The 27081-nt window shown below is 34.7% G+C and overlaps 1 protein-coding gene across 8 annotated transcripts in view; it reads left to right on the top strand.

Moving 5' to 3' along the window:
• Positions 1–27081, top strand: part of ORC4 (origin recognition complex subunit 4) — a 79849-nt gene that overhangs the window by 5491 nt on the left and 47277 nt on the right. For 2 of the 8 annotated variants that reach the window (XM_043576642.1, XM_043576646.1), the window contains exon 2: positions 6639–6719. The exons of 5 other annotated variants lie outside the window; for them this stretch is intronic. The gene's annotated coding sequence lies outside the window, so the exon portion shown is untranslated. Of the gene's footprint in view, positions 1–3717; positions 3734–6638; positions 6720–27081 lie in introns of those variants that run through there. One more of the 8 variants, XM_043576643.1, reaches the window with a different exon arrangement.

The raw sequence follows: 27081 nt of genomic DNA, 5'->3' as shown, positions 1-27081 counted from the left end.
AGATATTACACTCTTAGAGCCGTTTCTTTTCTCCCATTTTTAAAATCATCTTTCAGTCTTGCTTTACAGTTTTTTGGAAACTTGCTTGATTTTTTAAACATTTGAGACTTTAATTTTTGTTGTTATATTTTTAATTTCCAATACCTTTTTTGATCTCTGCATTTTTAAAATGGCATCCTGATATTTTTTTCTCTTTATGGATTTAATTGAAGTTTTGAATGTTTAATTGAGTTAAGCATTTAATTTAATTTTTTGAAGTTTATTTCTCCCTACTTACTCGGTTTTCTCTAAGTTATTCTTTCTGTTAGGATGTTTCAGAGGCTTTCATCTTAGAAGTTTTCCTCAGCTGTCTTGTGATTCTTGGTTGTGTGTTCAAATTTATGTAAAGGGCATCAGGAAGCTATTTCAGGCTGTGAATTTGGCTGAGGCTTGCTAGTTATTAATGGTTCTCACTGGAAGGATTTGTCTGGAGCATATTTGTGGGGGGATCACCGACATCAACTTTTTATTCATTTGAAAGCCTTTTCTCTTGGGCTAATAAGAACCCAATGAGTAGAATTTTCTAATCTTTTGCCTCTGATCTTTTGCCTTTTCCTGTCAGTGGTTCTCAGCTGTGACAATATGACTCCCAGAAGACATTTGGCAATGTCCAGAGACATATTTGATTATCAAGAGTTGCAATTGAAAACTGGTGGATAGATGCTGCAGATGCTGTTGAACATCCTATAATGCATAAGACAGCCACTCACAGCAAAGCATTAGTTCGAAATGTCATTAGTGCCTATTATGAGAAACCCTGTTCACAGAAGGCATAAGTTTGATTGCCAGGGATTTGAGAACCAGCTGAAAACAGCACAAGAATCACAACATTTGATTTTTTTTTTATATGATATCCTCGCCTTCTGTTGTGTCTGGTATCTCCCAATGTAAAGTCCTTTTCTTACTCTGTAGAATCTCTTGTCTTCTGATGGAGTGGGATAGAGGCTTCCATTTTAATTTTAACTGTTTTAGGAATGTAGATTTTTGAGAGATGGCTTTGTAAATGAATTCTATTGCAAATTAAAATACTGATTATTAAGTGACCTTGTTATGTGTTTATTCTATTTGAACCGGATTGGCTGATGAGACTGTGTTTTATGAAGTGCTTAAATGAGAAAATAAGATGCAAGTTGAAGATTATAAACTAGGAAATGGGTGAAGTCTGGAACTGACAATTGTTCCTCATCCTTCTATTTCAGTTTTATTACCCCATTTCACTCCAGATTTTTCCCAGGTGCTTATTTTCAAAGAAGCATCTTTTGGGGTTGCTAGTTTTTCCTGATTTCTTCTTCCCCTTAATAGTATATTCTTTTCCCAATGTCCCTTCTCATCCCAATGTCCCTTAAAAACACAATAAAATCTTAGATATTTTACTTCTTCCTTGAATAATGTGACAGATTAGTATGAAGTTTTGACCAAAAGATTGAGATCAGATTTGACAAGATTAAAGGTCTAAGTATGTTAGCTTTTCTTTTGGTGTGCCTACACATTCTCACTTTCTCGCATCTTGCCACCATTGTAAAAATAGACATTTTTTAATATAGATGACCCAGAAATGTCACCTTATATTGTTTTCTTAAAGTAATCACTTCTAGGTTTGTGTATGTTTTAGTCAACTTACTTTACAATGAGTAAAAAGCAATGTATTTTCTCTAAAAGCTGTGTTGTAGCTAATAACTATTAGACTTCTGTCCAATGTGTTATATATAGCATCATCCTGATGCAATGTCTGATGGGTATCATGTATTAAACTTAGGTTGAAACGAATTTTACATGTGTAACATGTTTAGAAGCTAAAATAAAATGTTTATTGTCCTAGCACTGAAAACTTTATATAGTCAAATTATATATTACTTGATTTAAATGTGCAACATGATTTTTTAAAATTCAAAAAAGGTAATACATTCAGTGTAAAAGTGGTGAGAAAAAATGAAAATAATCTGTTATTCCTGCACCTGGAAACAATTCTAAGATGTTGATTTATGTAATTTTAGTCCTTTTAATCTGTTTCTATGGATTTATTAACAGCCAGATCATAAAGTTTTGCCGTGTACTTTTATTTTTAAGAAAATGTTTATTTTGAGAGAGAGAGGACATGGGAGGGGCAGAGAGAATGGGAGAGAGAACCCCAAGTAGTCTCCATACTGTCAGTGTAGAGCCTGACCTGGAGCTTGAACTCCCAAACCATGAGATTATGACCTGAGCTGAAATCAAGAGCCACCCCAGTGCCCCTTGTGTACTTTTAAAAGAAATAATATGTAACTAATATCTTTCCAGTATATTACATACTGTTACAAAATAGTACTGTGTATATTTGCTTTATATTGTAGAAATAACCTGCCAGCCTCTGGGAGTTATGTTCCTAAATAGTGCCATGATCAGTGTTGACAAGAACAAACTGTAACAATTTTTCTTATTTTTGTATATAAATATTCTTACTTTTTGCGTTTGTTAATTTTTGAGAGAGAGTGTGTGTGCGAGGCAGGGAAGGGGCAGGGAGAGAGGGAGGCAGAGGATCTGAAGTGGGCTCTGTGATGACAGCAGGGAGGCCAATGCAGGTCTTGAACTCAGGAACTGAAATACCATGACCTGAGCTGAATGAAGTCAGGTGCTCAATCGACCGAGCCACCCAGGCGCACCAGATAAATTAGTTTTAAAGTATTTTTACTCGTGTGTGTGTGTGTAAGTATGTGTTTTTCATGTTTTATTTTTGAGAGAGAGAGAGAGATTGAGAGAGAGAGCACCTGCCCGTAAGCAGGGGAGGAGCAGAGAGAGAGGGAGACAGAATTAGAAGCAGACTCCAGGCTGAGTTGTCAGCACAGAGCCTACACAGGGCTGGAACTCATGATCCCTGAGATCATGACCTGAGCTGAAGTCAGCGCTCAACCAAGTGAGCCATCCAGGCACCCCTAAAGCATTTTTAAAGTAGCTAATATTTCCTATGAATTACCATTATTGTTTTGCAAACATTTCTGTACGGTCATATTTTGCTAAAACAGATTTTGTCTATATGTTTTACTTTACAGAAATTTTTACTTCATTTTATAATCTGTATTAGTAACTTGAAACTATGTTTTTGGTACTTACATTGCATTTTCACAAATCTTCTGTAAGTTTGTGTTTTCATCTCTGTTTTTCACAAATTATCATTAAAAAGAGTAAAGCAGTTTTGAGTGTGTATTTTTGCATGTTTTTTGGGGTCACCATAGTTGTCCACATGGAAGAGTAAGAATTGTGACTTTTGATCATTTCTTCCTTTCTTTTGGATTTTTTTTTTAATAAACTTTTTTAGAGCAGTTTAAGGGTTTAGAGAACAATTAACTTGAGAGTACAACAATTTTCCATATATTCCTACTGGCCTAGGTCCCCTAGCATTAACCCAGTTTACCTTATTATTAGCTTCTTGCCTAGAGTGGTATGTTTGTTACCATTGATGGACCAGTATTGATACATTAGTATTAAGAAAAGTTCATAGTTTAGATTAAGGTTTACTCTGTGAGTTGTACATTACACGTTTTGAGAAATGTATTATGACATATATCCACTGTGACAGTATCACAGGAAAATCATTTAGCTGTCCTAAAAGTCTTCTGTGCTCCACCCATTTTCCCTTCTCTTGAATTCTTGGCAACCATGATCTTTCTGAGTATCTCCATAGGTTAGCCTTTTCCATCCATAGAGCTGGAATGATACAGTGTGTATCCTTTTTCAAATTGTCCTTTGCTCCTAGCAATATGTGTCTAACTTTCCTTCATTTCTTCTCATGTCTTGATAGCTCATTTCTTCTTAGCAGCAAATAATATTTCATCTTATGGATGTATCACAGTTTGTTGATCCATTTACCTATTAAAGGATATCTTTGTTGTTTCCACTTTTTTGTAGTTATGAATAAAATTGTTACAAACAATCTGGTGCAGGTTTTGTATGGACATAAGTCTTTAACTCATTTGGATAAATACCAACATGTCTGATTTCCAGATTGTGTGGTAAGAGTATGCTTCATTTTGTAAGAAACTGCCAAACTCTTCCAAAGTAGATGTACCATTTTACATTCTAGTCTTCAGTGAATCAGTTCTTATTATTGTATGTCCTCACCAGCATTTGATGTCATCATTTTTTGCGTTTAGACATTCTATCAGGTATAGAGCAGAAATATCATTGTTTTAATATGCAATTTTCTAGTGACATATAATACTGAGCATCTTTTCATATGCTTATCACCTATATATTTTATTTGGTAAGGTGTCCAGATCTTTTGTCCATTTTTTTAACTGGGTTTCTTTTTTTTCCATTTTATTGTTTAAATGTTCTTGTATGTTTTGTATACCGGTCTTTTATCAAATCTGTGTTTTGCAAGTATTTTTTTCTCAGTCTGTGGCTTGTCTTCATTCTCTTAACAGTGTCTTTTATAGAGCAAAAGTTTTTAATTTAAAATTCAGTTTATCAATTTTTTCTTTTCTAGATTGTGCTTTTGGTGTTGTACCTAAAAATTCATTGCCAGACACAAAGTCACACAGATTTTTTTCTGTGTTCCTTTTTAGAAGTTCTACGGTTTTGTGTTTAATGTATAGGTGTATGTTACATTTAATTTTTGTGAGGTTTAAGTGCTCTGTCAACTCAGTTTTTTACCTGTGGGTGTCCAGTTCCAGTACCTTTAGACTTTTATCTTTTGAATTATCTTCTCTTCTTTGTCAAAAATATTTTTGTGAGTCTATATCTGGGTTTCTATTTTGTTCTATTTATTTATTTATTTATTTTTCTATTTTTTCACCATTACTACACTCTGCAGTTGACCCTTGAACAACACAAGTTTTAGGGTTGCAACTGCCTGTACAGTTTAAAATGAGTGTGTAACTTTTAGTTCCTCCCAAAACTTCACTACTAATAGCCTACTGTTGACTGGAAGTCTTAACTACTGATAACATAAACAGTTGATAATACCTGTTTTGTATGTTATATGTGATATATGCTATATTCTTAAAATAACCTAGAAGAAAGAAAATGTTAAGAAAATCATAAGGAAAATACACTTACAGTATTGTACTATATTTATTAAAAGAAAAAAAAAATGTGTGTGTATAAGTGGATCCAAGCAGTTTAACCCTTGTTGCTCAAGGGTCAATTGTATGTGTTACTTTAGCTTTATAGTAAGTCTTGTAGTAGGGTAGTTTCTGACCTCCAACTTTGTTCTCTTGCAATATCATATTGGCTCTTCTGTGTCTTTTTCCTTTCCACGTAAACTTTAAAATCAGTTTATATCTACAGAATAACTTTAGAATTTTGATTGGGATTTCATTGAATCTATAGATTAAGATTGAAAGAACTGACATAATAACAATACTGAGTCTTCTTATCCGTGTAAATGGAATATCTGTTCATGTATTTAGGTCCACTTTGATTTTTTTTAATCAGATTTTTTTAGTTTTCCTCATGTAGAAAGTAGTTGACATTGGTATATTAACCTTGTATCCTACAACTTTGCTTCAGTAGTTTATTAATTCCAATAGTGTGTGTGTATTCTTTGGGATTTTCTCCATTCATGATCTTACCATCTACAAAGAGATGATTTTATTTCTTCCTCCCTATCTGTATACATTTTATTTCCTTTTCTTGTCTTACTGCATTAGCTAAGTGTTCAAGTATCATTTTGAATACCAGTGGTGATCCTTCTTGATCTGAGTGGGAAATCATGTAATTTCTCACTATTAAAAATGGTGTTAGCTGTAGATATATTTTTTTAGATTTTTTTAGCATTAAAGAAATTCCCTTCTAGTCCTGATGTATTTTTGAATTGGTATTAGATTTTCTGAAATGCTTTTTCTGTATCTCTTGATAAAATCATATTTTCCTTCTTTTATTCTATTGTTGTTATGGATTAATCATTTGTTTTAGGAATGGTGAATGAGTCTGGCATAGTTAGAATGAATCCCACTTATTTTTATGTATTGTGTGATTTAGTTCACTACTACTTTGTTGAGAATTTTTGCATCTGTATTCATGAGAGATATTGGTATGTAGTTTTCCTTTCTTGTAATGTCATTGTCTGGTTTTCCTATTAAGGTAATGCTTACCTCATACAATTAGTTAGAATGTATTCATTCACCTTTATTTCCTGGAAGAGACTTATCATTAGTAGGGAATTACTATCATTTGTTCCTTAAATGTTTGGTGGAGTTTACCAGTGAACCTATCTGGGCCTGATGGTTTCTGTTTTGGAAGGTTATTTATTGACTCGATTTCTTTAATACATATAAACATATTCAGATTATTTTTCTTGCATACATTTTGTTAGATTGTGCCTTTCAAAGAAATGGTCCATTTCATCTAGGGATCAAATTTGTGGGCAGAGATGTTGTTCATAATTTTGCCTTATTACCATTTTAATGTTTAAAGGATCAGTGCTGATGGCTGATTTTTTGCTGTTTCCTCTTGATTCATTCTTAGAAATTCCATCTCTGCTTTTACAATGCTTGTTTGTAATTGCATGATACCTGCTTTTTCCATTAGAGCCCTTAACATGTTAGTTGTAGTTGTTTTATACTGCCAGTCTGCTAATTCCAAAATCTTAGTCACATCTGAGCCTCGTTTTGTCTTTTCAGGCTATGTCTTTTTTCCTTTTAGCGTGCCTTGTAACATTTTGTTGAAAGCCAGAAATGATGTACTGTCTATAAAGAACTGAGGTAAGTAAGTCTTTAGTGTGAGATTTTTATGTTTATTCAGCTTAAAATTAGGTTGTGTTTATTGTTTCCTGCACCCTTAGGTGTCAAAAACTAAAATTTCTTCTTGTGTTCTTGCTTTTGTCTCCAACTGTTTTCTTTGGAATTCCCTAGAGATTTCATAAACAAGGTCTGAGAGTTCTTTCACTTGTAAACCCCTACTTTAATACAGGAGCCCTGTTAATGTGGTGGGAAGATGTTGAGGGAGGAGAAGCATCATATATTACTGTAATTAGGTCTCAGTTTTGTGTGTAAGAGAGCCTATGCCCCTGAACATAGTACCTATACAGGTACTTCTCAGATTCCCCCACCCTCAACAAGTAACACACACATTACCCCTTTAGGGGAGTCATGAAGGGAAGAAGGGGCTAGCGTTGGGTATTTCCCTTCCCTAAGAGAGCTGGACTCTGGTAAAATAATTTGCTTTGCAGGCAAGCCTTGTTAAAGAGGACAGAATGCTCTAGATATATTTCAGTGTGTCTACTTTTCCCGTATCCCTGTTGCAACAGGAGGAAATTTTTTCTGATCCTTGTTAGAAGATCAGAAGTGTCTAGAGAACCTGGAAGGGTACTTGGAGGTAAAACTCAGAATAAGTGTGGTGTCTTCCCTAAGACTGGCCCTCCTGGAGTTTTTAACTCTTAAGCTTTTTAACTTTGAACCTCTAGCAAATTGTCAGTCACATTCTAATTTCGTATACTTTGGAACTGCCTCCAGTGCAGTCTCTGTACCTGGGCTTCTGCTCCAGTAAGCTATGATTCTCTATATCTGCCTGTGTCTAATATTGGAAGACACAGTGCCCTCTGACCTCATTCTTACAGATCTAAGAAGAGTTGTTGTTTTTCAGTTTGTTCAGGTTTTTTCTTGCTATGAAGAGAAGAGTGTCAACCTCCAAGCTCTTTACATGCTGGACAGAACCTTGATCCTTTTTGAATAAAAATTTCTGGTTTTGTTTGTTTTTACTTTAAAATCAAATTAGTGAAGACTGTAGTTGAAGTTTTTCATTGTGTGTGTATAGTGATGTAGTTAATTAACTTCCTACCACTAGCTATTTAATTTTTCCTTTTATAATCAGAATTATATTAAACATCCTTATAGCTAGGTATCTGTATATATCTATAATTTTTTTTTTTGAGTAAATTCCTGCAAGTGGAATTAAAGTCTGTATTAAATTGAGCCTTCTAGTAAAGATGTGTTTGTACCATTATTTTGTGTTGCTTCAATTAACCACAGCCTTCCCAATACCTTAACTCAAACATTTTACTTTGTGTTCCAAAATAGTACCTCACTTAATCTTTTTTTTTTTTAATTTTTTTTTCAACGTTTTTTATTTATTTTTGGGACAGAGAGAGACAGAGCATGAACGGGCGAGGGGCAGAGAGAGAGGGAGACACAGAATCGGAAACAGGCTCCAGGCTCTGAGCCATCAGCCCAGAGCCCGATGCGGGGCTCGAACTCAAGGACCACGAGATCGTGACCTGGCTGAAGTCAGACGCTTAACCGACTGCGCCACCCAGGCGCCCCCTCACTTAATCTTTTTAAATTTAGTTTTAATGGGAAAGAACTATATTTTAAAGATGAAATTCACTTTGTTCTCTTCCTCAATTTTTTTATTCAAATGTAATTAACATACAGTTATTAGTTTCAAGTGTGTACTATGATTCAGCAGTTCTGTACCTTTCAGAGTGCTCATCAAGATAAGTGCAGTCTTAATCTCTGTTAAGACTATTTGAACCATCCTCTAACCCACCTACCCTCTGGCAACTACCAGTTTGTTCTCTGTACTTAAGAGTTTGATTTTTTGACTTTTTTTCCCTTGTTTCTAAATTCCACATATGCACGAAGTTTTATGATATTTGTCTTTCTCTGATTGACTTATTTCACTTAGCATTATACCTTCTGGGTTCATCCATATTGTTGCAAATAGCAAGTTCTCACTTTTTCTTTATGGCTGAGTGATGTCCCTTTATATGTGTGTGTTTATGTGTATTTCAATATGTATGTACATAACAATTTCTCTATGCATTCATGTATGGATGGACACTTGGATTGCTTCCATATCTTGGCTATTATAAATAATACTGCAGCAAGCATAGGGATTCATATATCTTTTTTAATTAGTGTTTTCGTAGTCTTTTGGTCATTACCTATTAGTACAATTACTGGATCCTTGGTAATTGTATTTTTCATTCTTGAGGAACCTCCACACTGTTTACACAGTGGCTGCACAAGTTTGCATTCATGCCAGTAGTGTACGAGGTTCTTTTTCTCCACCTCTTCACCAATACTTATTGTTTCTTGTGTTTTTGATTTTAGCCATTCTGACAGGTATAAAGTGATATCTCATTGTGGTTTTAATCTGCATTTCCCTGGTGATTGGTGATACTGAGCATCTTTTCATGTGTTTGTTGGTGATTGTGTATGTCTTTGGAAACATGTCTGTTCTAGTCCTCTGCCTACTTTTTGTTTGGATTATGTTCTTTTGGTTTGAGTTGTGTCATTTCTTTATATATTTTGGAAATTAATCGTTTATCAGATATATGTCCTTTGCAAATATCTTCTCCCATTCAGTAGATTGTCTTTTAGTTGTGTTGATGGTTTTCTTTGCTATGCAAAAGCTTTTTGTTTTGGTGTAGTCCTGCTACTTTAATGTTGCTTTTGTTTCCCTTACCAGAGGAGACATACCTAGAAAAATGTTTCTATGGCCAACATCAAAGAAATTACTGCCTATGTTTCCATCTAGGAATTTTATTATTTCATGTCTCCCATTTAGATCTTTAATCCATTTTTAGTTTATTTTTTGAATATGGTGCAAGACAGTGGTCTGATTTCATTCTTTTGCATGTAGCTGTCCAGTTTTCTGAGCACAATTTGTTGAGGAGATTGTCTTTTCCCCATTGTATAGTCCTGCCGACTTTGTCATAGAGTAATTCACTATAAAAGCATGGGTTTATTTCTAGACTTTGTTTTGTTCTGTTGATCTGTTTATACTTGTGCCAGTATCATACCATTTTGATTATTACAGCTTTGTAGTATACATTGAAATCTGGGGTTGTTGTATGTCCAGCTTTGTTCTTTCTCAAGATTGATTTGACTATTCAGAGTTATTTTGTGATTCCATACAAATTTTAGTATTATTTGTCCTAGTTCTGTGAGCAATCCTGTTGATGTTTTGATAGGAATTTGTATTCAATCTATAGAATTCTTTAGGTAGTATGTACACTTTAACAGTATTAATTCTTTCAGGCCATTAACATATATTTTCAATTTCTTTAGTCAGTGTTTTATGGTTTTCAGAGTACAGGTCTTTCACTTTCTTATGTTTATTCCCAGGTAATTTATTCATCCTGGTATAATTGTAAACAGGATTGTTTTCATAATTTCTCTTTTTGCTATTTCATTATTAGTGTATAGAAATGCAACAGATTTTTGTATGTTAGTTTTGTATTCTGTGACTTTCCTAAATCCATTTATCTTTTTTTTTTTTTTTTTTTTTCATTTATCAGTTCTAATGGTTTGGTGGAGTCTTAGGGTTTTCTATATTAATACCATGCTATCTGCAAATAAGTGAAAGTTTTACTTCTTCCTTAACAATTTGGATTCCTTTTATTTGTTTTCCTTGTCTGATTACTGTGGCTAGGACTTCCAGTACTATGTTGAATAAAAGTGTTGACAGTAGACATCCTTGTCTTATTTCTGACCTTAGAGAAAGGGCTCTCAGTCTTTCCCCCACAGAATATGTGAGGTGTGGGTTTTTCATATATGACCTTTATTATGTTGAGATGGGTTTCATCTAAACCAACTTTGTTGAGAGTTTTTATCATGAATGGATGTGTTACTTTGTCAAGTGTTTTTTTTTTTTCTGCATTTCCTGAGATTATCCTATGGTTCATATCTTTCTCTTGTTAATGTGATGTATTATGTTGATTGATTTGATTGTAAATACTGAACCACCCTTGCATCCCTGAAATAAATCCCACCTGGTAATGGTGAATGACTTTTTAATGTGTTGTTGGATTTGGAGTGCTGTTATTTTGTTGATATTTTTTTTTGTAACTGTTTTCATCAGAGATATTGGCCTGTAGTTTTATTTATTTGTTTGTTTTCTTACTCTTGCTTGATTTCTCTAGATTAAGTATTAGTGGTAATAGTGGATATATTCATGATTTTATTTGTAATACTGTTTACAGTGGGTTTTGATACCTATCGTATTATAATTGAAGAACCAGATTTTTCCAAGTCCAACATGGGGCTTGAACTCATAACTCTGAGATCAAGACTGAGCTGAGATCAAAAGTCAGAGGCTTAACTGACTGAGCCACCCTGGCGCCCCAATCTTTTACTTTCTAAAAGATACCTTTTTTTATTTATTGGACTACTGGCTAATAAATATTTGATCCAGAATCTTTTATTCTGTTTATGAATTCTGTGTGAGCCTCATCTGCAATGATATTTTTTGCCTTTTGCCAAGTTTTATTAACAAAGCTTATATCAGGTGCATAGAATAAAGTACGAAGGCCTATATCTTTTTTTTTTCTAGATTTTGGAATTGTTTAAATCCCTGTAAACTTCTTTTTTGAATATTGGTTAAAAATTAAATTTCAAGGGTTGCCTGGGTGGCACAGGCAGTTAAGCATCCGACTCTTGATCTTGGCCCAGGTCATGATGATTTCATGGATCATGAGTTTGAGCCCACATTAGGCTCTTCACTTCTGGTGCACAGCCTGCTGGGGATTCTCCTTCTCTCTGCGCTGCCCTTCTCTCTGCCCCACCTCGCTTGTGTGCATTCTAGCGCGCGCTCTCTCCCTCGCTCTCAAAATAAACATAAAAAGAAATTTAAATTTTAGAACTCCTTGGTGCTATAGCTATTTTTGTGCGAAGTTTTGAGCACCCTTCCCATTTCTTTTGTGATCACTGATTTTTTCATGTTTTCTGCCTTTACTTTTCTTACTATTGTTTTGTTAATAATTATTTTGTCATTTTTCTGCCTTTATTTTACATTATGCACTTTTTCACTTAAACTTTTTTAGTTTTTTAAGTTAAATGTTACACATTTCACATTTAGTTTCTTTAATAATAAGTTTGCAAGCTTGTTTAATGCCAAGTAGTTCTGCACCCAGTTCCAACAAAAGTATTGGAGGGAGTGTTCCCCACACCACCAAGCAATTCTCAGACCTTAGCTGGGTGGCCTCCAATTCATCTCAATTCTGACATTGTTTACTTAGAGATCATATCTGATTCCACAGTTTAAGAGCTCAGTCCTATAAAACTACTCCCCCGCCCCCCACTTCATATGCCAGTCACAGGTTGAAGTTGTCACCTGTTCTGACTAACCTGCTGTAGATCAGAGGTTCCAATGTTCCCCTGCTATTGAGTGGCTCACAGAATGCAGAAAGACATTTTATTTATTAGGTTAGCAGTTTATTATAAAAGGACATAACTCAGGAGCAGCCAGGTGGATGAGATGCATAGGGCAAGGAATGTGGGAAGGGGTGTAGACTTTAATGTACTCTCTGAGCATGCCACTCTCCCTAAATCTCTCCTGTGTTCACCAACCCAGAAATTCATTGAACTTCATACTTTTGGGATTTTTTTTTACTTTTGGGAAGCTTCATCACACAGGCATGATCACATAGGCATGATCTATCATCATCTCCATTTTCAGTTCTCCCTTCTCAAGAGAATAGGCGTGGGGCTGAAAATTCCAAGCTTCGAATCATGGCTTCCTCTTTCTAGTGACCGGGACCTATCCACAATTCCACTAAAAGCTGCCTCATTAGAACAAAAGAGACTCCTGTCAATCAAGAAGTTACAAGGGTTTCAGGAGCCCTGTGTAGGAACCAGGGTCAAAGATAAAATATTAGAACCAAAAAAATGCTCCCAGTGCTCTTAACACTGAGGAAATTACAAGGGTTTCAGGAGTATGTGCAGGAACCAGGGCCTGAGATCAGTATTTTTTTATTATCTCAAAAATACCAAAAGTTTTTCTCTGGATTTTGTGGGGTTTTTTGTTTTTCTTTATGGTAGGGGAAATTTACACTATTTATGATCAATTCTCTATTAATAATTGGATTATCACTATTAGTGTTTTTTATAAATTCTTTTTTTTTTTAATTTTTTTTTTTCAACGTTTATTTATTTTTGGTACAGAGAGAGACAGAGCATGAACGGGCGAGGGGCAGAGAGAGAGGGAGACACAGAATCGGAAACAGGCTCCAGGCTCTGAGCCATCAGCCCAGAGCCTGATGCGGGGCTCGAACTCACGGACCGCGAGATCGTGACCTGGCTGAAGTCGGACGCTTAACCAACTGCGCCACCCAGGCGCCCCAGTGTTTTTTATAAATTCTTAAGTAGGAAATATTGGTTATCAGTTGCTATGTAGCACACTGTTTCACAACAGTTGCAACCAGTAGTGTTTTAAAACAACAAGCATTTTTTTCACACGGTTTCTGTCAGTCATGAATTCAGGGGCAACTTAGTTGGATAGTTGTGGTTCTTCAACTCTCATGAAGTTACAATCAAGATGTTAGTTGGGGTTGCAGTCATCTGAAAGCTTTACAGGAGCTGGAGAATAGTTCACTCACATGGTTGGCAAGTTTCTACTGACTCTTGATAAGAGGCTTGGTTACTTACCATATGGACCTGTTCATAGAGTTGCAGGACTTCATTGCATGACAGGTAGCTTCCCTCAGAGTAGGTGGTTTAAATGAAATCAAGACCTATCCTCGGAAGTCACACTCCATTATTTTCACAATATCCTCTTGGTTACACTGGCCAGCTCTATAATGTGGTAGTGGATTGGTTACAGATAGGCATACTAGAAGTTAAGAACCACTGAGGGCCATTTTGGAAGCTAGTTAAAATAAAGTGGAATTACTAAATTTTCTTTTAGGTTGTAAGAAAAACCTTGCATTTTGAGTATGAGACCTTCTCTTATGCATGCCTGTCTTCTGAAAAAGCTCTCACTTTACGTAGAGAATTATAGTTTTGTGCATTTGAGTTGGATAAATGGAACTGCTGAATTCAAAATTAGAGATTGGTAGAAAAAGGGGGGGGGAGGGGGACACCTGGGTGGCTCAGTTGGTTGACCATCCAACTCTTGATTTGGGCTCAGGTCATGATCCCAGGACCATGGTATTGTGCCCCACATCAGGTTCTGTGCTGAGCATGGAGCCTGCTTGGGATACTCTCTCCCTCTCTCCCCCTCCCTCTCCCTCTTCTTCCTCATCTCCCCCACTTTTACTTTGATGCTGTGTCTCAAAAAAAATTAAAGATTGGTAAACTCCTTTACCATTCATTTTCCTCATCTCTTTTATGGTTTTTGGCCTCTTCCTTTAGATCTTATAGTTATTCTAGGGTCCTAAGAGAACTTAGGTTTTATGGAAGTCTTTTACAAATACTGGGTTATAATATCCTCTGTTTAGTCAGTGTGCTTTATGTCTTAACAGAAGTTTTTCAGCATTCTGGTCGTCTCATCTTTTTAGCTTACCTGATGGTATAGATTTGTTCTTTTTATTGTAAACAGGAGCCTAATGGTCTGTCTCACAATTATGCAGTGTAGTCTGGCTCCAAAGGGAGAAAAGACTCCTCTTTGCTTTCGTGTGTATTTACTTCAAAAAGACCATTTTTTTATTAGCAAGCATATTGCACCACAGATCTAGTGTTGGGAATTCTGTGTTTGCTTACCTGATGCCTTTTCAAGGAAATAATGTGGGTTTCATGAGCTACCTTTATCTTATTTAAGAATTAGGAAATTCATTGGTCAAATGTATTTGAACTTTTTCAGCTAGAAGAGTGAGTGCTCCCTGTAGCCAGTTAACCAGACCAGTGCTTTTGTTTATTGTTGGGAGTTTTGTTTCGATGAGAGTGGTTTTTATTTTTGTTTTCCTTATGTCACTGATTAAAGAATAGCATTTTTTTTTCCGAATAGAGAATGGTGTTTACATAGGAAGAGGTGTATAAAAAATGACACAAATATAGGAAACAGTATATTTGAACCTGTCTGTCCACAGTTGATCATCAGTTAGTCCTCTCATTGACAGCCCTTTAACCTTGGGTGGGTGGGGATGGGTTGCAGAAAAGGATAGACATGTTATTTCACCTGAATTCTTAACCTGAATATGCCTGCAACTGGGTCTCTGAGTAAATTTGTGTCTCATTTTTTTCTTACGTAAAAATGAGGGAGTTATGTTTGATGATCTTGCTAAAAATAAATATCACTTTTATGAAGACATTTTGGGTATTTTATTGCCTTAAAGTCATCATGATGAACAGCTATTTTCCAGTACAAGGAAAAATGTAAGTTCCTGAGAATTCTGGTTTGGAGTGTCAAAAAGATAAAGTTTTCCTCTGAATTTGTACCATGTTATATAAGAAAAAATTCTAAGCTGTCCTTTTAAAGCAAAAAAAAAAAAACAAAAAAAAAAAACTTTTTGGGGACTCTCTCCCTTTAAAAAAATCCAACTATTTGGAAACCTAATTACAGTATAAATGTTTAAACTTATATTTTTATCTGTCATGGCAGAGTTATCTAAGCATGCTGATGGGTGTAGGGAGTGTATATTCATTAATATTCATTAGCAAACACCATGGGAGAATATAATTTTGGGCCATAGTACTCAAATTATAGGAATTTGATCTCCCTGTGTTTCCTGCACACGTTGAAGAGTCTCATTAGAAACAACAAACTGTTCTTAAAGTTTTTAGGATAAATTGTAAGATTTTGGGTTTACATGGGGTTATTTCTAGAAATTCTCAAAATTTTTTTCCAAAGGCAGTGTTTTCAGTCTTTTTTTCTTCTAAAAGTAGTTTAACATTTGTTAATTGATTCACTGAGGTTGTAGCATATCATATTTACATTTACATAAATTTATCTGTGAACATGTCAAAGGAAAAAAACTAAATAGTGGGGAGGATTCTATTCATTATTCTTCTTAAATGAACATATGCCCTGGAGTAATTGCACTTGCAAGCAAATACAATACTGTACAATATTACACTTTATGTCTATAAAGTATACCATATACTTTTCAAAAAAAAAATCTATATACATGTGTTCTCTCCTTACTCACTGATTTTAGAAGCCAGGTCTTAAATCGACTCCTATTTTTGGTACCTTCCTCCATTCAAAACAAAATGATGTTTTTGTTGATTCAAGTCTTTGTTGTCTTTATGCTGTTTATCCACCTAAGTAAGCATATTAGCTTTGATTCACAGCCTTCATTCCTCTTTCTATTCAGCATATTTCTAGTCACATTCCATGTGCTCAGAGAAAATAGAGTATAATTGACCAGTGTAACATTTAGGATAAAGTTACAAGCTAAATCAATGCCGGTAAAATGATACAATGCATTTCAAAAGCTGAAAGGATTTCTAGATTATTTGCAAATGTGTGTTGCGTCTTTCATTAGCCTATATAATTCAAAAGTGAATATATTTTAAATGTGTGCTTTAAAGAAGTTCTCTCAATATTTTCTTTTACACTAATACAAAATTGATATTTATATGGGATGTTTCATCGTTAATAATCATAAAATGTTGCAGTAACTTATAAATGCCTTTTTTACCTGAAGATTTTGTGTTATTAAACCTATGATTTTCCCAATGAGAGTATTTACTTATTTTGTTGACTGCTCATCCACCAATGTTCTTAGAAACAACTCCGTGGGCATATTCATTAATATGAAGATTCTAATAGTACTTTACAAAGTACTGTATGTATCTATGCACATAAATGTACATAGATACATATGTACATGATATGTCTCCATGTGTATATGTGGTTCCAGGCACATTGCTATGCAGTACTGAAAACTAAAAGGTAAGAGAGAGCATGGCTTTTCTGGAGAATTGTAAACCTTTCAGTCTGAATTATTTGGTCAGTTTTGAGTATTAGACATTATAGAATTTTTTCCTTCATTTTAATATCAATGAAGAGAATAGCATGTCATTATGTAATTATACTAAAGATGATTAAACTTTGAATTCATTTGAGCCTGAGTGAGTTTCTGAGTAAATTGTGTCCCCTCTATTCCCTGAGAACAAATGAAGAAGAAAAAAATTTAAGTTGTCAGGAGTTACTAGTTACGTTACTGTGGATGACTTATATTTAGAAACAACAACAACAAAAAAAAAACAATTATTTGGGATTATTTGGGATTACTCTTCAGCTCTGGGGAACTCAAGGAAACATCTCACCAGAGGCTCTGCCTAACTTGACTTACTAAATTCACATGATATCATAGATAGCATTTCAACTTGATCCTTTTAGGAAGTACTAACAATATGTTTGCTAGTCTGTAAACTTGGAATTTATACCTATTTTGTCCCTTATTTGTCCCACCTTCAACCCTTCCTTTAATTCTATTTTAATCTTTTCCTTGCTGCAAACACTCCAACTGGCAAGAGATAAGTGTGGAAACTAATTCTAGCTGGCTGAAAAACATATATTCTAACCTCAGTTTCATCTTAAAGAATAATGACAAAATGTAGAAACCGCCCACAGATTTCTCCTAAAATATTTCTTGTTTTACAATATTTGACTATTTATCCAATCAAGGACATTTTTCTAACTGAAAAGAGGCAGAGTTCTAATGTTTTGTGCATTCTTACTGTTCTTTGAAAAATGTCAGCCATACTGAGTTAGACACTAAGCAGTAGTAGAATTTGTATTTTTACTTTTACCTAAATTAAAGATTGATAGTGGTATTATTTTCAATTTTTTTTCTTCATCGGAGTTTTTTTTTGTTTTTTTGTTTTTTTTTTTTTAAACCAGGAGTTCTCGTCACAAAGTAATACTCCTCTCTGCTGGAACTTCGGAGTTTTGTTTAAAAAAAAAAAAGTCTTGTAAAAATAATGATTGTATGTTTTTCATTTTCAGTCCCATCCACCAATTTTACATAGATTTTGTAGGAGTTCTGTTAGTAAATTTCATCTTTTCTCATGTAAATTGGATGTTTTTCCAAGCTGATTGTAAAGGTGTTTTTATATTTTTAACAAATTGATATAAATAAAGCTCATTCTGCTCTTTATAGGTATATGTGTTAGAAAGTCTTCTTCCTAAGTGTCAATTGTATATTTATAAAGATTTTTATAGATAATATACATCATTTTCAGACACAAAATCAGAGATGAAAACATTTTTAAAATGTTTTCTCCATAGCACAAATTTCTTTCAAAAATCTTTCTTTCCTACCTTTATTTTTAAAGTTCTACTTATTTTTGGTTTTTCTCTTTCCTTGTCCTTGCCCTTGACCTGTCCTTCCCCCACCCCCCATAGTACTTGAATTAGTTCATCTTCCTTTAAAACGTCATAACAATACCTTTAAGTTCATTATCCATCCAACTGGACTCACACACCTAACTCATATAGTAAAAAGCTGAACGTGAATAAACATGGTGCAATTTGTAACCCCTATCTTTTACTTACTTCCCATTCTTTCTTAGGGCTCCTAGATTGCTGTTGTGACATGACATGACATGACTAGCTAACACAGATCAAGTGGAGGTATTAATGTCAATTTATATATTAAATATTATCTAAGCTTAATTTAATTCTCATGTTTTAGATAAATATTTTAAATAGAACCCTTTAAATAAATACTTGTTTTACCTGAGAGAGGGTTGTTTTTGCACCAACTAGTTTGGAGCCTATTCATCTGCAGGGTAGGAAAGACTCTTTGTTGTGTCTTTGACCTACTTGGACAATTTTAAAACTAAGTAAATGGGACATATTCTCACCTGTTTTCTCTTGTAAATGCTTTCTTTGGTATACAGTGTTACAGTTCCTGCTCACATTACTAGTGTAGGCTCCATTAAAATTTTTTTCTCCTTGTAAATTTACTGACTCTATTCCCTTGAAAAAGAAGTGTTTGCTCCCCCCCCCCCGTTTTTTTTTGTATGACCTGATATTTTCTATTTAAAAAGTGAACATTCGAATCTAATAATTTACAATTCTAGAAATCAGAAGATATCCCTATTCTGCAAAGTTTGCTGGGGTTTTTTGTCTTTGGCTATTATTTTACTTTTTTAATTGTTGTAGTGTGTCTCTGTGCCAAAAATCAGCTTGAGGTATAAAATTACGATTTCTCAGGTCCCTGTGAGCCTTCACCTTTCCCTGGGTATGTATCATGACTTTCTAATTCCCCTCATTTGTACAGTTTCTTTTTAATGTCCTAGTCTGTAATCTCTGGCTTCCAAAAAGAGGAAGAAAAAACTAAAGGGACAGAAAGTGGGCACTAGCCTTTTTATTCCCATGGAAGTTATACCTGCAGGAGAAAGAGGGACTTCCAACAATAAGGGGAAATGGAATAATAATGGCAACCTGTCTCTTTCTATTTCTGAGGTGAAAAGCCACCATCAACACAAATCCCTGACATTTGGGTAACAGGATCCCTTTGTCACCAGTCTGTCACCATAAGCTATGTGCAAGATGCTCAAGGAACAGGTTCATAGTTGCCTACCATTGGGCTCAGTAGTGGGGGATAGATAGCTGCTACTGAGCAAAGAGCTGAAATTAACCAAAATTATTGGCAATTTGCTTTGCAAGTCTTCCTCTGAATATTAAAAACCGTAAATAGACTCTAGCGTTCCAAAATACTTATATTGGATTCTTCCCTGTACAGTTGCTTTCTAGGTGTGGAGAAGGATTCCTGGTGCTTCCTAGGTTCCATAATCCATTTTCCCATCATCCCCCAGGACATTTCTTCATTATTAGATATTGCAAGGACAAGTATTCTCTGATTTCATTTTGCTCAATGATCCTTATCCACATGGCTCCTTATTGGCTTTCCAAAGTTTCTGTGATAAATAAGTATTACTTTCTAATGTTAAGTTTTTTTATCTTAAAAATACAGATATTTATTAAAAACCTAAGTTGTAGGGGCACCTGAGTGGCTCAATCTGTTAAGCATCAACTTTGGCTCAGGTCATGATCTCATGGTTTGTGGGTTCGAGCCCCACATCAGGCTCTGTGCTGACAACTCAGAGCCTGGAGCCTGCTTCAGCTTCTGTGTCTCCCTCTTTCTCTGCCCCTCCCCCACTCATGTGTGTTTACGCACCAGTGCTCACTCCCTCTCTCGCTCGCTCTCTCTCAAATAAATAAACTTAAAAAAAAATCTCTCTGCCCAAATTCTACTCTTAATACAAAGTGGACTGTATGTTCTTTAAGACCCCTTTCATTACTAAATTCATGAGTTTATTCCTTGTTTTGTACTTTCACTGCTTTTTCTACTTTTATATTCATATATCTTATTCCAGTCAGACTTTAGGCTTTTTGAGGATAGAGACCAACTTTAATATTTTATCTTTCCCATAGTGCTTCTCATAGGGCCTTGTAATAAGTACCCATTCACTAAATATTTGTTAAATTGAATTCATTGAGAATCTTTGTTATTAGCTTGGTGCTACTTGGTTTTCTCATTATAATACAGGGAGGCAGTTATACATTTATTTATTTAAATAAATATTTAATCATTTTTTTTAGATTGCATTTATCTTCTGTTTTGTTTGTAATGTCATTCCAGGTAACAATTTCTATTTAATGGGGTGAAAATATTCCTTTAAGCAGTGTCTGAAACTGAAACCATAATCATTTATACATACATACATATATATATATACATATATATATATATATATATATATACATAGACACACAAATATGTTGTATAGCCATCTTATTTATGTCTTGAGTCAAATTAGTCGGGAAATGTTAATCACCATGTAATAATACTACCAAAAAATTTATATCTAATTTACACAGCTGACAAGTTGAGTACCTAAAATCTGTGGCATAAAAGGACTTAGTGACTTAAAGCAACAGTATTATTTTGGTGAAACAATGTTTTTTTTACTTTGAAATATTTGTTAAATCAATTCAGTAATTTATTGAGCAGCTTATTCTCAACTATAGCTGGTGGTTATCAAAGCAAGTGTCATAATCTGTGCCTTTGTAAGATTTGATAACTTGAAGTTCTTTTAGATATTACCAGTTACAATTTGGTTTTATCTTATAATACAGATATTATATCCTGTTACTAATCAGCAAGCTGGGAGATATTTGGTCAATTTTCTAAACTTAAAAAAATCTGATTTTTTTTGTTTGAATTGGTGAAATATTACTCAGGCATAAAAAAAGAATGAGATCTTGTTATTTGCAACAACATAGATGGACCTAGAGGGTATTTTGCTAAGTGAAATTATGCTAAGAGAAAGACATCCCTTATGATTTCACTTATATGTAGAATATAAAAACCAAAACAAGTGAATAAACAACAACAAGATAGAAACAGACCCAGAAATACAGAAAATAAAGTGATGGTTGTCAGAGGGGAAGGGAGTGGGGGGGGGGGGAGGATGTGCAAAATGGGTGAAGGGGAGTAGGAGGTATAGGCTTCCGATTATGGAATGTATAGGAAAGGTACAGCATTTCCTCATGGAGGTGAAAGGTACAGCATTTAGAATATAGTCAATGGTATTGCAATATTGTTGTATGGTGACAGATGGTAGCTACACTTGCAGTGAGCAAAGCATAATGTAAAGACTTCTTGAATCACTATGTTCTCTACTTGGAGCTAATGTAACATTATGTGCCATCTGTAGTTCAATTAAAAAAAAAATCTGACTTAAAAGGACTTCCCCAGGAGTTTATCCAAGTTGGTTTTCCCTGAATCATTTCTTATTCTGTTAGTCTCAAAGACAATGATTAGAACCAAACTAAGATGAAGACATTAAGTTGGCTGTGCCTACCTGGTAGATTTATGTTTGCCATCTCTAGGCTGGGAAAACAACCTGACATCTTGCTGAATATTGAGCTCTATTTGGGAATACGTTATTACTGTCATTTATTTCTTTTCTTGTTATGTTTTTACAAGTTAAGAGATTTTCACAATAATCGCTTTTATGTTTTATTGTTGGCCAGAGTTAATTTAAAATATATGATGTAGAGACAATGACGTATAAGAGGCTCTGAGTGAAGGTTGGAGCTGGGGAACGCATTATGATAAAGAAGAGCTATAAGTGCCCATTGAAATCTCAGGAGCAGTAAAGGACATGTTTCATAATTTTTAGGAATTAGTCAACATGTAGTTTTTGGAAAGAATAGAAATGGGTAATTACTGTGATAAATATGCCACCTCAGTTGGTAAGTGGAGGCTGAATATACACATGATTGTATCTTAAATTAATGTAGTCATCCTGCTTTGTTTAACATCTCTTTAAAAGTCTAAAATTCCACATATAAGTTTGCTAAGTATCCATCAAGGAATATATTTTAGTGTTTCACCTTTTAACATTTCTTCTTCAATTAGTGTGAGTTGTAGGGACCATGGAAAATGTAGATAGGCTACTCTGAGCAGGCAGCTTCATGTGACATAATTTTATAATTCCTGTCGTTTTGGTCATTTGTCAACATAGGAACAAATTTCAGTGGTCAGTACTTTTCTGATTTACAATTTAGAAGTGCTCTGGAATTGGTGTGGTGAGAAGCTTTCCACCCTCTATATGTATCCACCTTTATGTGTATGTCAGAACTGAGTAGAATGACCTAAGAGAGAAGTCAGAGCTACATTGCAATTCACTTATTTGAGCCAATAGTGTAGAGCAGTGAGTCCTAGACCTGGTAGTAGAGCAAAGTTCATCAGAGAACATTCTGTAGACCCAGATTTATGACCAAGACATGCAAATCATGTTTTAGAAGAATTTTCCCAGGCAATTAATGATATTTGGGAAACTTACATAGAGTAAAGCAAATGATTGATTCTTTGTGTATGTTTCTAATTATAGTTTAAGGTTACGCTTGGGTCCAAAACTTCATTAATGCCAGCTGATTTTCCTTTGCCTTTTTAAAATAAAAAAGTGTAATAATTTGTGAGCTTGTGCTCTTGTTTTGTGAGAAGAATGCTTTCACTGGACCTACTGCATTTCATTGTACATACCACATTAAAGGTACCTCGCTGGGTGCACAGGGATATAAGAAATAATAAAGAGCAGAATCCCATCATAGATGAATTGGCTATGATCTAACTACCCTTTAGTTTGATTCCACTATACTACATGATCCTGAGGAATGTTAACAGTATAATTAGGTAAGAAGAATGTTTAACATTCAGACATTTTATTTTTTTATTACTTATTTATTTTTTTAATGTTTATTTTTGAGAGAGCGAGCGTGAGCAGGGGAGGTGCAGAGAGAGATGGAGACAGATCTGAAGCAGTCTCCAGACTCTCAGCTTTCAGCACAGAGCCCGACATGGGGCTTGAACTCACAAATTGAGAGATAATGATCTGAGCTGAAACTGGATGCTTAACGGACTGAGCCACCCAGGCACCCCGACATTCAGATACTTTAAAGATGCCTGTTCTGTGTAGCTTTAGCTTTTTCTCTATTGACAGCTAGCTTCTAGTGAAAGTAAAATCTTGGGTAGCATAGCCAGGAAGACTTTCAAGTTTAGTGCCTTAGCTCTGGACATGTAAGAACATCTAGAAGACCGTTAATGAAAAACAAATTATATCTGTTTGTGTGTGTGTGTGTGTGTGTGTGTGTGTGTGTGTGTGTGAATATTCCGTGAATGGTATGCTTTATTTGGCTGTTGCGTAAATGAATATTCTGGCTTGAGTAGCTTCATATGTGCACATTTATGCATGGGTAAAATGACATTGTTTATTTTTAGTTATCTGGTTAAGAGTTTTTAGTATCTTCAAGTGTGAAGGTTTTTTTTTTTTTTTAAAAGTCATTGCCTCATTTGTATTCTGAACAATGGTCTGGTGGTAATATATATAGAGAAAAGGTTATATAATTAAGAATCAACTTTAACTCTCGCATAAACGTGTACAATAAATAAGGGCAGGTAATTAATTAGATTAAATACCTATTCACCAAGACCAATGCATGGAAACATTAAGTAAATAGGAAGAAAAGGTGTGGTTTTTGTTTAATTTTTTTTTTCTGCTTTACTGCTTTTCACAGGGTATCTGGTAGCTTCTCTGCATTTTTTAGGCTGTGAGGTCATCACATCCTCAACAGTGTTTGAAGCAGGTGGCCTTGGGCAAAAAAGTACCTTCCTTCTGTGGATATTGGCAATAAATTCCTCTGATAACAATCTCATATGGTACACTTAACTGCTCAAGAGATCAGTGTCTAGGGAAGTGGAAAAATTAACACAGACCTAAGTTGCTCAGGTTTTATAAAAACAACCCCTTTGTCATTTACCAGCAATTCTACAGGCATGTTCTGTGACACTATTCCAGTTTTTTTCCAACGCTACATATCAGAATGATAATTTATGGCACTAAAAGGGGGGAGGGGTGGATTCTACCCCTAAAGATTCAGATCTATTCCCCTGGGATTTTTTTTTTTTTTAATGACCATTCATCCATTTTGCTCATGTCTACCTGAATACTACTTGTTCTTTGCCATTGACCACCCACTTGGCATCATAGTAACTGACACAGCCTAACAGTGCCACACCATTAGTGCTTTTCTCATCTTGTCATTGGAACTGTGAGACTGTAATCTTCAGTTAGCACCATTATTTAGCTGGCTTCATCAGAGCAAATGTTTGTCCTATCTCCTGAATCAAGCACATCTTATTGTTCTTTTTATATTAAGTGCTTTTCATGTTGTTTGATACCAGTCTGAGACTGGTACTAGGTTAATAACTATTTTCCAAAGTATTTTTTAGACACTGATTTTTACTTTTAATTTTTTTTAGCCTAGGGATTTTAATTTTTCCCAACAAATCTTGACGAATCAAAAACTGTTTGTAAAAACATTGTCTTCTATGCTGTTAAAGCATATATATCAAAACAATTTTAAAATTCTTTGCAGGAAAGATTTTTGGGTTTCTTTTAAATCAGGGGACAACATGTAAATGTAAAACATCCAGGCAACCGAAAGAATCTCTCAAGTAGATCACAGAATGTATACTGTTTTGGAATGTCCTCCAAAGTCTCTCTGAATTATCAGATGATAGGACAAAACCTTTGTTACTTTTCAGTAACTAGAGGAAAGAAAAACTCTTCTCACTTTCTTATTCTACTTGTGGTTTATGTTCAGTGGTCTATTTTCCTATCTAATAGGAAGCTTTCTAGCTTATTTATTTACCGTGATAAAAGTCCCTTGGCTTCCTGGTGTCTTTCCATTCCAAATTCTCCTGTTTTGATAACCCTTAGATAACTATTTAAGTGTGATCCTTAGATACTGTTTACCTTTAGGCTTAGCTTGGTTTGAAGAGATGTTTTCTATACCCATGGATTTCTTTACCTTCTGTGGTCTCATCAGTTTTACCAGGTCTGATGTGGAATGCAAAGTAATCAAGTCAATTTTCTCAGTAGTACACAAAATATGGTTTGGGGACTAGCAAGAGGAGCATCATCTGGGAACTTAACAGAAATGCAAATTCTCAACCACTACCCCAGACCTATTAAATCTGAAACTCTGGGGATGCTGCCTAGCAATCATCTCTTCCAGGTGTTGAATAGCTTCTTACAATTAGTGATTTGAGGTCTTTGGGATCCATGTAACTATAGACTGATCTGCCCATAATTTCTTTTTATTATACCAGTATTTAAAACTATTATTTTGTATTGAGCAAAACTCAGTGAATGTATACCATTGAAGTATGCTCTCATAGTTCTGAGGTACCTTAGTTGAAGTTGCACTTGACATTTATTGCATTGTCAAAGAAGTACTGTCACAGAAATTGTTTAGAACAAGATGATGTGCTTCTGCACCCCTCTCATCCTCATTTTGGTTCTTCTCTAATGTAATGTGATAATTTAGAAAGGGTACTGTGTTCACTGTGCATGGGATTTGACAGCATGGCATATCAAGTAAACCATTTAATTTAACCCCCACAATACCCAGTGAGTTAGATAATAGTTTTATCTCAATTTTGCAGAGGAGAAAACTAGGACTTAGGAAAGTTAATTTGCAAAAGTGACACCACAGAACAAGAACCCAAATCTAGGCCCTGCTAGTAACAAAGCTCTTTAAGGACACAATATTGCTACCAATTTCATTTCTCTACTTCTCCTTTTCCTTGGCTCTTTCTGAATTTGCGTTTATCTTAAATTTGATATAAATGGTCTTTACCATTTACTTCTCCTTATTCACAGTTCTAATTTGAATAATGTTCTTAAATATGTGTGTGTGTGTGTGTGTGTGTGTGTGTGTGTGTATATATATTTAGTTTCATCACTTGTGACTTTCTAAGAAAAACTAAAAATTTCTAGAAAAATTCTGGTATCTTCATATTCACTTCTTATACCTTTACTTTTTTCTGGTTTAATTTCAAAAATGGAAATCTTTTCATATATTCAGTAAAAGGTTTAAAGTATTGCCAAATTTTTCAGACATGCTAAAATGCATCTAGCATTTTCAAGTTTGAAATGAGTAAGGAGAATATTCCAAATCATGGCAAAATTACAAATTAGAAAAGGAAAAGTGTAGCTATTGACTAGTAATTTTAATCTTCATTTGGAATAAATATTCCTCCTAAACCTCAAGGTTTAATTGAAGGCAGTAAATAAAATTTGAAATATACAACCCTAATTCCAGAAAGAATATTTTGTTAATTTTTTTAATGTTACTAGCAAGCTGTCAGTCACTTATAAAAAGATAAAAATTCCTGATGTCTTTGTCTAACAATAATTGACGTTAGCTTCTTTTTTTTTTTTTTTTAATTTTTTTTTTTCAACGTTTATTTATTTTTGGGACAGAGAGAGACAGAGCATGAACGGGGGAGGGGCAGAGAGAGAGGGAGACACAGAATCGGAAACAGCTCCAGGCTCTGAGCCATCAGCCCAGAGCCCGACGCGGGGCTCGAACTCACGGAGTGCGAGATCGTGACCTGGCTGAAGTCGGACGCCCAACCGACTGCGCCACCCAGGCGCCCCTGACGTTAGCTTCTTTTGAATCACCATACAGCTTTATATGCTTTGCAACTTGATTTAAAAATTATTTCTTAAAAAATGTTCATGTACTTTATCTTTTGTTAATCTTGTAAGTTCTCTGTTAAATGAATTTCATAAATAATTTAACTATATTTTAACCATTTTGAAATTCCATTGCTGTGACACTACCATGAGATATACTGCATATATTTTACTTGAATTAGAGAATAAGTCATTCTGTATTTTTATAATTTATTATTCTTTTATACTTGGCAGTTTTTTTTAGAGTCATGGCATGTAATTGCTAAAAAAATTTGAAACTTAGCTAAGAAGTTGATTTAACCTGGCTTTGGCTTTTTTTTTGGCAGCTAGTTTACCTGTGGACATCCTCCACTACCTAGCATGTATTCACTTATCAAATACTTTTCTTGAAAAC

This window comes from Prionailurus bengalensis, chromosome C1 (assembly GCF_016509475.1).
Source record: "Prionailurus bengalensis isolate Pbe53 chromosome C1, Fcat_Pben_1.1_paternal_pri, whole genome shotgun sequence".
Lineage (NCBI taxonomy): Eukaryota > Metazoa > Chordata > Mammalia > Carnivora > Felidae > Prionailurus > Prionailurus bengalensis.
This window is presented reverse-complemented; position numbering and strand designations above follow the sequence as displayed.